This window comes from Musca autumnalis, unplaced genomic scaffold (assembly GCF_047663935.1).
Source record: "Musca autumnalis isolate F117 unplaced genomic scaffold, ASM4766393v1 scaffold_3, whole genome shotgun sequence".
NCBI lineage: Eukaryota > Metazoa > Arthropoda > Insecta > Diptera > Muscidae > Musca > Musca autumnalis.
In genome coordinates this window covers 80,824,914-80,837,736 of record NW_027411866.1, presented here as the reverse complement: position 1 = coordinate 80,837,736, position 12,823 = coordinate 80,824,914, and the positions used below count along the sequence as shown (strand labels likewise).

Genomic DNA, 12,823 nt, shown 5'->3' with positions numbered 1-12,823 from the left:
TCGCGATGATCGACCTATTGTGTCTACATCATCTGCGTGCCAGTTACATTATTTCCTTATTGTTTATACTTAGTAATATTTTTATCTCAGGCCGTATGTACTTTCGCATCTCGTATGATTTTTCCTGTCTCCTTGCCTGAAACCTGTAACCAGATCTTGTGTCAGCCAATGTCATCCTGCATAATCTTATTAGTTTGCAGGGATGCTAAATTCAAACATGGCTTGGAACACCTTTGATGATGTGGGTGTCGACCTGTCTTTCATGGGTCTTCTCTAGTATTTTGCGCAATGTTTGGTTAGTTGCTTATTTACAAGGTCTAAAACCGCATAAGTATGACCCGATTATTTTATTGAGCATAGGTTTTAGACGTCCATACCGAACGCTCGACAGCACTTTAAATGCGATGGGTAGGAGCCTTATGCCTCTGTAATTGGCACAAACCATATTGTGTCCTTTCTTGTGTACGGGACATGGTAAGCTGGGGTTCCATTTGTTGGATATACTTTCTCCCTGCCAAATTTCTCTAATTAACTGATGAATTTCGCCACCAATTTGTTCGGCAGGCAGCCTTTATTGTTCTTCAGCCGATTAATTGCTGTCATGACTACGGTTTGGCTAGGTGGTAGATATTTAACGCTGCACAGTGGTTCAGAATCGTTTTTTCCTGGTCAAAATTCTGTAACTTTTTAACGGATAGAGATATTTTCATAATTCCTTTTTTGTTAAGCAGATAACACAATCGGCTTTGAGATAAATTATAAGCGGTCAAATTCGGTAATTGCGGAGAAACTCAAGGTCAAATTAAATTTTAGACTTTTTTACTATTTCTTATCAAAATATCAGTGTTTTTGTGTTTATATCTTCCTATATATTATAGATGGTCAAATGCAAATAAATAACTATAAAAATAACAAACAAACTAAAAAAATCGAAAAAAATTTTTTCACAAACTTTGAAAAAAAATTACAAAAAATTTTAATTTTTTCAAAAATTAAAAAAATTCTCCTTGGGTTTTCACAAAACTTATATAATTCGTATAGAAACTCATATACTTTAAAAAATTTCCATTTGTGTAAAAAAGCTGTAATTCATATTGGAAACGGTATGGAAAAAACACACATTTTTACCCATATAATTTCAATAAATTTTAAAAAGTGTTAAACGGATGGAACCGGGCTTGTACTAATGTATATATGGACTGAAAGAGGCGACTCTCGGGCATATTTCTGTGGAAACAGAACATTGTTCCATGTTGTTCCACAAAACTTCTAGTCAACTAAATTTGCAGTTTCATAAAATTTAGTACGTGAGGAAAAATAAAAAAGACCACAATCCTACCTACCTTACAAAAAAACAATGAACACAATATCTGTTATAGTTTCCGAGAAATAGCTACTTATTTATTCAGAAATTTGCAAAAATTACATATTTGCCAAAAATGGGAAAAATGTTCGTCTTTAGAGGCACCCCACGCCTACACCTTCTAATACTTTGACCTAATTTTTTGGTTTCCTTAGTTTTAATATGTTTACTATCGAGTCCCATTTAGTAATTACATATCTTTGACAAAACAAAATTTTGATTTTTGGCCAGGAAAATCAATTTCTGAACCAACCTGAATCGTCGTTTGCGTTTTGGTTCTGGGGCATCTTCATCGCCGCTTATATTTAATACTCGTACTAAGAGCTTCATGAAATGCTCCTTCATCACACGAGGAGAATGTGCCCTTCAGTCTGATGTTTTGCACTCTGGTAAAATTCAGATTTCATTCTTACTCCTTCTCCTCTTCTCTCGATATTTTTCCTTGGTTCTTTGTGTTGCTACTGAATGCTCTGGGTTGCTCTGTATACCGCGTTCTTCACTTCCGTAGCATTACGACACTCCAGATCGTACCGTGGTGATTTTTGGTGGGGTATTCTTTGCCATTGCGGGACAAGGAGAGCCGTTTTTGGCATGTGGGTCAGTTGAGCTGAGTACGCTGATCTGGTTTCTCGTTTTCCAATTTGGACATCAACGTGGCCTGGTGCTGCTCATTACCATGGTTTTTGCCGCTGCAAAATCAAATATCCTCATTCCGTTACCTCATGAAGGCTGAACTTGCTGACCGTGGAACCAAGGAGTGTTTTGATATTGCGCTTCTATATTATCGGGAGAAGGAGTCTTCCAGCATGTGAGTCAGTTGAACGGAGTAGACTTGTGCTATATACGCGTACCTGTTGGGGTCAGCTCGGCCGATGATTGCCACTTTAAAGTAGTCAGCGGGCATCATTGGGGTTCGTCTGGCGTAGGGCTTGTTGCGCCCTTGACCAAGTGCCTTGGAGGTAGCTTGATCGGAGTCCATACTCCCTTCGTCCATTTTGCTCTTGTCTTCCCTAGTGGACTTGGCGGAGATCACCTAGTGTCCAACTCATAATTAGTTAGGGTCAGGTTGAGAAACATGTCCTCCGGGGATATGTCTCGATTCAATTCTTCGTCCCCGCCCGATGAAACGGACCTGTCACCTGTAGACTGAATTGTATCCAGTTGTCCTTGAAGATTGCTGGTTCGTCAACATTTCTGTTAGCTATAGGTGCCAAGGCATCCACATCTAAAACTGCCGGATCACAATCGTTGAATTTGGCGTCACATGGCTTGTGGTTTCACCAACGCTTCCCGCCGGTACTAGGTTATTAAGGCCCTGCATCATAACTTTATTCTGTTTATTTGTCCTACCCATCGTAGTTGATTATTTTAAGGGAACTAGCCCGATCCATTTTTGGTCGAAGAGGGATCCTATAGATCCGCAGAGTGCAGAGAAGAGATGAGCAGACATATACTAGAGGTTACCTCTAACCCCAGCACACTGAAGATTCAGAGGATGCCCAAGGTTGAAGAGACATGTTGGATCAGGTCTGTCGAAAGGTTACCTACAGACAGTTCTGATTCAACATGCCGTAACAAACACCTTCCTTCCCATCCGGCACCCGGAAGACGCGCACAGTAGAAAAATGACATCTGGTACCGAAATGGCTAAATTTTAGTCTCCGTTGGGTTTATAAAATATTTCAGCTGAGAACTTTCGATCTAATTTCATGTTTTGATATTATTGTAGTAGAATTGCAAATAGAATTGCAACTTCTTTATGCGGCGTACACAATATGAGTTAGGCGTATTTATACCCCAAATTTACATTTTAAATACGACAGCGCCAACAGTATTAAAGTTGAGTTGTAAAACAAAAATCATTCATCACCACTTCACTTCGTCATTATCCGATTATAAATAGCATTTGCTTCACTTGTTACCGTTGTTTACAAACATCCAACTTATTGGCGTGAGTCTGAGTATTAAGTCACTTTTCCTGTCTTTTTTGTCATATAATTCAGTTGAGCCACTTGACTTGTTTCTCCAACAGGTAGTGACTACATCATTCTTAAGAAGAATAATAAACCTTCGATTATTTTCACTTGTCGGAAATTGTATGCAATTTGTCAATATTGTGTTGAAAGGACACAGTCGTGACTTAATGACAACGTAAACTGAAAGGATGTTTCTTCGCAATTCCTTTCCAATTTCCATAACGATTTCAAGAAACAACACGAACGTCGTATCGAATCGAAATGAAATAAATGGCATGCGAATTAATAAAGCAAACTTTCCAATACTGTTTTTGTTAAAACGAAATATGAAGACCATATCCGTTCGGTATTCTGTAAAAGAAAAACGAAAGACGACTATGGGTTTATGGCTGAGTTTATGACTGTAGCATTTATTCACCTGTATAAATCGCTATGCGAAAATGTTTGTTATTTCTTCTGAACGTTGGCCATTTTCATTTCTTGAATATGTTGGTGGTTTCTTCATTGCATGGGATTGCATTCTTCTGATGATGTTGTTGTTGTTGTTGGCGGGCTTTTCGATAATTTATGGCCATCTGTTTTCTTGCTTAACAGACATAGTTTATTGCCCACTTGTGTTGCCGTCAAGAAAATTCTCGAATGGCTTTACAAACAGGAATTTTTTATACAGTGGTTGAGTTAACAAAAATCTGCTGGCCGGCAATTGTTGTTGCGATAAATGAGATAAATATAAACCTTTTTCCAAGGTAATGGTTAACACTAAAACGGTAAAATTATACCATTTCTATTTACATATGGATCTCATATCACTTAGCAACTTAGCTGGCCCAATACGGAACATTTGTCCCATAGATTTCCAAACTTTTTAGTATGTATATTCACGTTCATTATCCTCATATTATTATTCTCGTATTCCGCTCTGTGAATTTATTCATTCTCGTGACATAGCTCATCCAATAATACCTCTAAATTTTAGATACCAACTTCCTTCCATAGATGGTTCGAGTTCAATAGAAGTTTTGCGTGTAGGTAACATTAACTTACTTTTTTAAAAGGTAGCAGTTACATCATCCAAGGACCAAACCTATGATGTCAATGTCAGCAAGCGGAGGTAATATGTGCTTTGTTTGTATATTGTTCCATTTCTTCTCATATTTGCATCCCTCAATCCCTTCACCAACGGGTCAGATTCACACTGCTCGAAGATGTCCTCTCATTTTTTAACTGAGGATTGTTGAGGTTAAGTTAATCTTGTAATAGTTGATCACAAGTAAAAAGCATTTAAGTTCGGTAAGTACCCCATAAAATATTAGTTAGTTTTTTTACTGTCCACAATTTTATGTGGAGATATTTTGTAACTACAGATACAACAATGTCTAAATAAGGTCAGAAAATGTATCAAACAAATGTCGTCAATCGGGCGGAACTATATATGGGGGTTATATCAAAGCGTGGACCTACATACATATGTTGACAATTTTGGGTAGAGATGTTTTGTGACCACAGAGAAACTCAAATGTCAAATTGCATATAGTTCCGTCAATAAATGTATCTAAACTACTAAAACACCTAAAATCGGGGGGTACCCGATGTACATGGAATTACATATGTTGACAGGAAACCTCAAATGTCAAATAACAGGTATAATCAAAAACCGTACCGTTTTGGGTGGAGATGTTTTGTGATAACTGGGAACCTCAAATGTTAAATTACAAGTAGTTACGTAGCCCAAAATATAGCTAAAATCTTTAAAATACCGTTATATGGGGGCTATACCAAAACATGGATCATTGTTGACAATTTTTGGTGGAGATGTTTTGTGACCACTGGGACCTCAAATGTTAAATTATAGGTATTTCAGTCCAAAAATGTTGCTAAAATCCTCAAAATACCGAAAATTGGGGGTACCGTCACCGTTGTAGCTCAATTATTGCGGACGCTAGAGTGATTACAACAGACGGACATGGCTCAGAATTTTATTCTGAACCAAAAAATATATATGTATACTTTATAGGGTCGCAAATGATTATTTCAATGCGTTACAAACAGAAACACAATCTTAATATATCCTCCACACTATGGTGAAAGGTATAAAAATATAGTGTATTTTTAGCAAATTACACTATGTAACACTGAAAATGCAAACAACTTCTAGTATGCATTTTTTGAAAGTACATATTGAGGCTACAAAAGCCATAGTAGGGTTTTGTCCTGTGAGCTCCAGTTCAGATTTTATGGCCTCATTTAAACCGGAATAAAACTACAGTTTTTTGCATTTATCGGGCCTTAATCTCAGAAACGATTAGGATTTTGTCCTTGCTGTCTTTGGCAATATTGTAGCCCTAAACTAGTAGAACTTATCTTTTGAACAGACCGCATAAGAAAAACTTCACGATAAAATATAGAAAATTTTACATAGTTGATGAAATTCTGGTCAGTATCAGCTAAACTCTTGATAGTTGAACCAAGCAACCAATTGCAAAAATCTCCCAAATAATGTTCTCAGCAATTTTTCAGAACATTCTGAAACTCTAAAATGCTTACTCCATGTTGTTTCAGAGGTATTTTGTATCATATCTTTTACAACACGTATTTCAAACATTGTTCACACCAACAGTTTATTCTCGCATTTCGGATTTCACCACATTATTGACATACATATTTATTAAATCGTCGTTGAAAAATATACTGAAAACAACGTGATAGAGGCATTTTACAACAATGACATGTTCCGAGAAGTTGTGTATTACATTCCAGCGAATATTCTTCCAAAAAAACATTAAGAAAAAATTAACGGTTTTGGAGATATGGTGCCAAATCTATACAAATTATGGAAATTTTCGATATTTTGTAAAATTTGAGGCAATAAATGTAGTTTTTCGTGTTTATATTTGTCCAAATATTTTATTCTTGCCCTTATCTACAAATTTGCTTCAGAGGTCAGATGAAGATTCACATAGGTTTCAGAGACAAAGCCCAGAATTGCTTTAAAAAGTCAATATTTAACCAAGTTTAGATGAGCCATCAAATCCAAGCTGGATCTGACACAACAAAACCCAACTAGGGTTTTTGTTGTTGGATCTGTACTTCCAAAAAATCCTAAGCGCAAATTGTTTGCACAACATTACCTTAAAAATGTTGCACAGTGTTATTTTATTGAACATATGTATACTTACTTCGTTCACACAGTAGCCATTATTGCCTCCTGCGGACAGCTGAATCGGCATCAGCGTGATCGCCATTGCTAGATCCCAAATGCTTAGACAAGTGGTGTTTTCATATCATGAGCATGCTAGCGGTATCTCTGATAAGATTATTTTACACTTCTCTACAGAACTATTTGGACTTTTCGTCATTTCGATCTTTCCACACACCCGTTTTTATACCCTCCACCATAAGATGGAGGGTATACTATTGTGTCATTCTCTTTGTAAGGTCATGTTTATATTATAGTTTTTTGCAGCGTTAACCTTCTTTATGAGGATTCATTTGAAATATAAGCAATGGAATTGACATTTGAAGCCCAGTTGGTTTGTTAAATCCGGTTATATATAAACGTACTATAACAAATCGAATTATTCGAAAACCCCATATATGTAGTATATACATATACGGCGTAGTGGTTCAGAAATCGATTTACCTGGCCAAAACCCCCATTTAGTATACTTCGAATTACAAATGGAATAATTCGAATTACATCTGAAAAAGGTGTAGTATATACATATACGGCGTACAGTGGTTCAGAAATCGATTTTCCTGGCCAAATCCCCATTTTTTGTTGTCACCGATTGTTAATTTCTATATTGGAATGTGTGGCATGGTGTGCTCCAAAAGACGAAAAATGCTTCCCAATTTCGGAAAATACCTAATTTTTGCAAATTTTTGGAGAAAGAAACAGCTTTTTCTCAGAAACTAAAACAGATATTGTGTTCATAGTTTTTTTTTTTTTTTTTTTTTGTTAGGTAGGCAAGTTTAAGAGTCGTTTTAATAAATTACTGTAGCTTTACACAAAGCGAGCTATTTTATTTTTCATCAGGTACTAGATTTAAGTGCAATTCCAAGTTAAGTGGATTTGAACTTTTAGGGAACAGCTTGGAACAAAGTTCCGTTTTCACAGAATGATGCCCGAGAGTGTCCTCTTTCATGCCATATATGGTAAAAACCAAAACATGTTTTGCAATCGATGAATCCGAGTTTCATCCATTCAGAATTCGCGAAGTGTTAATATATTCTATATATATGAAATATGAAATTCTTTAAAATTAAGTGTTTTACGAGGGATCCCATAATGTCGACCATTAAAATTAGTTTTCGTGGAAGCTATGTTGGCATCAATGTAGAAAAATAGGTAAAAATGGGTCGAAGCCAAAAAGTTGTTTATGTTCCCTTCCGATTTCAGGCTTAACCTTACATTTTATAGACCTATGCCCAAAGAAAGAATCACAGAATACCCCATGTGCAACATGATACTAGTGTATGATTTTTCGATATATCCACTGCATCCACCGGAAATTTATGCTGACATTTTGAAGTGTAAATTTACAGTGTCATTCAATTTCCCTTGAATCCTGCGTGAATTTAATTTTTTTACGCGACGGATCTAATGAACCCTTCCGCGATCGAATCCATCCACTAAAACCGCGGATATAGATACCTTGAAAATAGGAAAATCAGCAAAAGTATATTTTGACAAAACCGCGTACTAAATGACGATTTTCCTTAATTTTTTTACATAAATGGAATCCTTTATACGAGATTATAATATTTGCGAAAACGCGCGTCATATATTACAGAGATACGCGAGTAATATGGGTATCTTACGCAAAATAGAATGTGGAGGCAAATCCGCGGTTCTTGTAGAATCAATTTGAAATAGGTGTATTTTTGATGGGTGCTACTGAAACCGGATGCTCATCAAAATCGTATGCACATCGCTCGACTTTTATCCACTTTAAGGCTTTTTGCATTGTGTGATGCAACTGGCGGCACACTTTGGCCGCTGAGTGAAACATCGAAATATACATAGGCATTGAAAGGGATTGATTCGCTGTATCCAAAATCGGTTGCGCATCAACCGACACTAACTAATTCGCGAATAACAGTCTTTTTAATTTTCATATTTTTTGAATGATTGTAATTTCAATATTATCTTAATTTCCTATCCTTATAAGTTATTACAGTAAGCAGTTAAACTCTCGCGATGATAAACCATATTTCTTGATGAAGTTTTAGCAGTATACATTCATTATTGTATGGGATTTTAGCGAAATAGTTGGAGAACTCCCAAATATTTTTTTCTATTTTTTCTAATCGAACAAAAAAATATATTTTGAATAATATTTTAACAATAAGTTTTTTTCTCTTGCTATAGTATGCAATTTATATACCCAATCTCTACAAATTCGATTTCATACGTTTCTATGCATTGTCTAGATTCTGTAGATATTTTTAATTTATTTTTTAGAGGTTTATACGGACTCTGATGTAGAATAATTTAGATTTGTTCCAAGACTTTTTTAATTTTTTTTATTTTTCCGCGAAAATAAAAACAAATCTTAGAAATTATGGTGAATCTACGGAGGAATATCAAATGATGTTACTCATACACGCTTACATTTTCTCAATACAACAAATAAAAAATTTTAAAATATTTTTTCTTTATAAGAGGATAAAAACCGCTAAAACTTTTGCGCGCACCGGCCAATTTCGTGAACGCGAGCAGATTTGAAACCAGATTTTTTCCTTAACCTCTATACCAAAAATCGGAGATGTGCTCGCAATTTTTTTTTTTTTTTTGGAAATACATGGGTAAAAATTAATTTTTTTTTAATATTTTGTATTTTGATAGTTGTTTATTAGGTTTTGACCCAATATTACGATTACGTACAAAAATAAACAGGAAATATCACCTAAATTACGCTGGAGAAGCAAAATTAAGAAGTAAATTTGGTAGCCAGGAAAGCTGTTTAAAATGGTCGCAATCCGCGATATTTGCTTTATATGAATTCGTTTACCTTAGATGACAGATAATTATCTAGTAAACGTCCGATATAAATGATTTTAACTTACAATATTATGTATTTTGTGACAACTCGATAATCCAGACATCGCCGAAACATGTGATGTCTGGATTATCGAGACTATACTGTATATTCTTGATCAGCATGAAATTCGAAGTCGAAATAGTCATGTCCGTCCGTCCGTTGAAATCAATATACAGCTTGCAATTTTTAAGATAAGGCTTTAAAATTTGATATAGAAGCTTCCATTACTCCTAGGATGCATTGAAAATGGCATTGAAAAAGGGCTATATTGGTCCACGTTTTGATATAGCCCCCATAGAACGGTACCTCCCGATTTTCGGTATTTTGAAGGTTTTAGCCTCATTATCATACCGAAATGGGTGAAATTTGATACATAGACTTATACCCCGGTTACACTTAACCAGATTAACCCAGTGGGTTTGTGTTTCAAATTTCAATTCCATATCGCAAACGTCGAATAAATCTACATGAAGTGGGTTAACCCGGCAAAAAACTCTAATGTAACCGTACTATTAGTTGAGGGTATAAAACTTTCCATCCGAAACTTACCGGTATAAGTCCACGTCTTCATATAGCCCCCATAGAACGATACCTTCCGATTTTCGGTATTTTGAAGGTGTTAGCCTCAACAACTCCCCGAAATGGCTGAAATTTGGTATTTAGCCTTCGTTTGGGGGTATACAATTTTCCACCTGATATTTGTCGGTATAGGTCCACGTCTTCATATAGCCCCCATGCAACGAAACTACAATGTTCATAGATGGGAAAAATAAAAAAAACAAAAAATCGCCATTCAAATAGAAATTTTTAAGGGTTTTTTTTACCTTTTTACGATTTTGCTTGGAAACCGCAAGTCCTACCGAAATAGGACTAAAGAAAATATTGTAGCTATGAAAATTCTCTACAAGATTGACTTTCTTTGTCGTTTTTACGTTAATTGAGACATAGAAGTTCAAACTAGGACAATGTATTTACTGTATCACCTCCTTATAAAACATTGTCATCACTGCAATTTCCCAACTTAAACGTATGTATCTCAAATGGTACAACCTAGGAAAAAATTACAAATGCCAATTTTGTAGAGAATTTTCACAGCTACAACATATTCTTAAGTCCCATTTCGAAAGGATTTGCAGTTTTCAAGCTAAATCCTGAAGATCTAAGAAAAAACCTGAGAGTTTGATCTGAACCTCTACATCTGAAAAATGGTAAAACCTAGGAAAATATCAATCAGCCAATCTTGTATAGAATTTTCATTGCTACAACATTTTCTTTAGTCCCATTTCGATAGGACTTGCGGTTTCCAAGCAAAATCGTGAAAACCTAAAAAAACTAACAAGTAAAAAAGCATTAAGTTCGGCCGGGCCGAACTTTTCATACCCTCCACCATGAAATATTTATTCCTGTCCCCAACTTTAAGTGAGTACGTTAAAATGTCAGAAAATGTACATAAAATGCTTCATTCGGGAGGCCCTTTTTTATGGTGCCTATATCTAACTGTTGACAATTTTTGGTGGGCTAGGGGTTATAATAAAACATGGGCCTATGTTGACAGTTTTTGATGGGAGCCTTTAATTTCAAATAACTCCTAATTCGGTTAAAAAATTTAGCTAGAATCCTCAAAATATCGAAAATCGGTACATAGCGTGGGAACTTCAAATGTCATTAACAGCTAGTTCGGAGGTATCTGGGCTATACGAAAATATGAACTTAAATGAATAATTTCTGTTGACTTTTAAATTTCAAATTACAGAAAGTTCGTCCAAAAAATAAAGCTAAGGTACGGAAAATCGGGAGGTTTGTTTTGGGGCTATACAAAAACATGGACCTACGTTCGGTTAAACATTTTAAGTAAAATCCTCAAAGTACCGAAAATCGGGAAGTATCGTTATATTGGGGCTATGTTGAAAATTGTTGATGCAGATGTGTGGTGACCACTACAACCTTCAAATGTCAAATTACAGTTAGTTCTGTTAAAAATTGTAGCTAAAATTACCAAATTACTGAAAATTGGGAGGTACCGTTACATGGGAGCTATATCCGAACATGGACCTATGTTGACAATTTTTGATGGAGAGGTGTTGTGACTGTGGGAAATTATGTGCCTACCTGTTTTTCAATATTGATATCTTTCTAAATAAGTTTGCTGGGACGTAAATATATTTTTAGAACCAAACCATAAATCTAGTGTATGTTTGTATATCCGCTTATGCAAATTAGTTCCTATAGGAATCAAAGAACAATGCCTACAGTTACCCTAGCCTTCAACCCAACAATGCCCAACCTGAAATGATGTAACTATTTAGCACAACCCCCATAGCTCCTCTAATAGCACAGAGGAGACGTGCTGGATCTTCACTCCTGAGGACCCAGGTTCTATTCCTGGTCGGGGCAGACTTTTTTTTTTATTTTTAACTTCCTCTGTGTTTACGATATTTCCTCTATCTCTCAGATAGTTCCTCTTTTTTTCTCCCAATAATAGGAGGGGCCAAATCAATTTTGGATAATTGTGTTAGTTGACGAATATTATACAAGTGAGCAACATTGTCCAGTTAGTGGTGAATATTAAAGCAATTGTTCAGCCTCCCATGCATAATTGTAAATTCGAGGCGCTTCATTCTTTTGCTTTCCTAACGTTAACAAGACAACACGAAATAAAAAAGTGATTTTAATAACGCATGTAGACAATCGTTATACTGTTGCCTTATAATTGCATAATAACTAAAGCAAAAAAATTAGTTCTCCAATTTGACCTACAAGTAAAATCGTTGTAGTAAGAACTGCTATTAAATTGATTGCTACCGTAGTCTATAAAAATCTAAGGTAATTGTGGAATTTAATGAAAAGAATTGAGTTAAACCTTATCCCAATTTCGGTTAAAGGAGTGTGGTTTAAAAACGGATGAACCCAAAGCAAAAGTGGTCAAAGGAACAATAGTATCCACCTAAAGTCTTTAAATTGATTGTGGCTCCGTCCCACCAAAAGCTCTAGGTAAGACGAACCGACAAATTATTGAAACCAATGGTCAGTTTGACATATTTTTCGTCTAGGTTTTTTTTTACGAATTCCTCATTTTGCGGCTTGAGATTCCATTGGCCGTAAATGAGGAACCATTTTTCTCTATCGTCGAAAAAACTTCCTAAATAACTACACCAAATCAGCCACATTTTATTGGAAACGGAAAAAATCACGAAAATCTGCCTTTTAATCTATTAACCACAGAGCAGTGAAGACCCCTTAAAAGGTAGCTTCGCGTTAGCACAAGCGTAATTTTTGTCAAAATCGGAGACTGTAACCTACTCCACGTGTTCACGGTTAACTTGGCGATTCCCATTTCCTCAGTTACGAGTCGGCAAATGATGTGCTAAAAATAGATGGGTGATTAATCACCAAAGAGTCAGTGTACACCAGTCATTGGGGAATCCGCATTACATTCAACT

General features: G+C 35.7%; 1 long non-coding RNA gene across 1 annotated transcript; it reads left to right on the top strand.

The window, feature by feature from the left end:
* The first annotated feature begins 12,037 nt into the window (after positions 1–12,037).
* On the top strand, positions 12,038–12,600 carry LOC141396755 (uncharacterized). Its single transcript, XR_012411235.1, has 3 exons — positions 12,038–12,206; positions 12,266–12,374; positions 12,434–12,600. It is a non-coding gene; the product is annotated as an uncharacterized lncRNA (long non-coding RNA).
* The last annotated feature ends 223 nt before the right edge of the window (positions 12,601–12,823 follow it).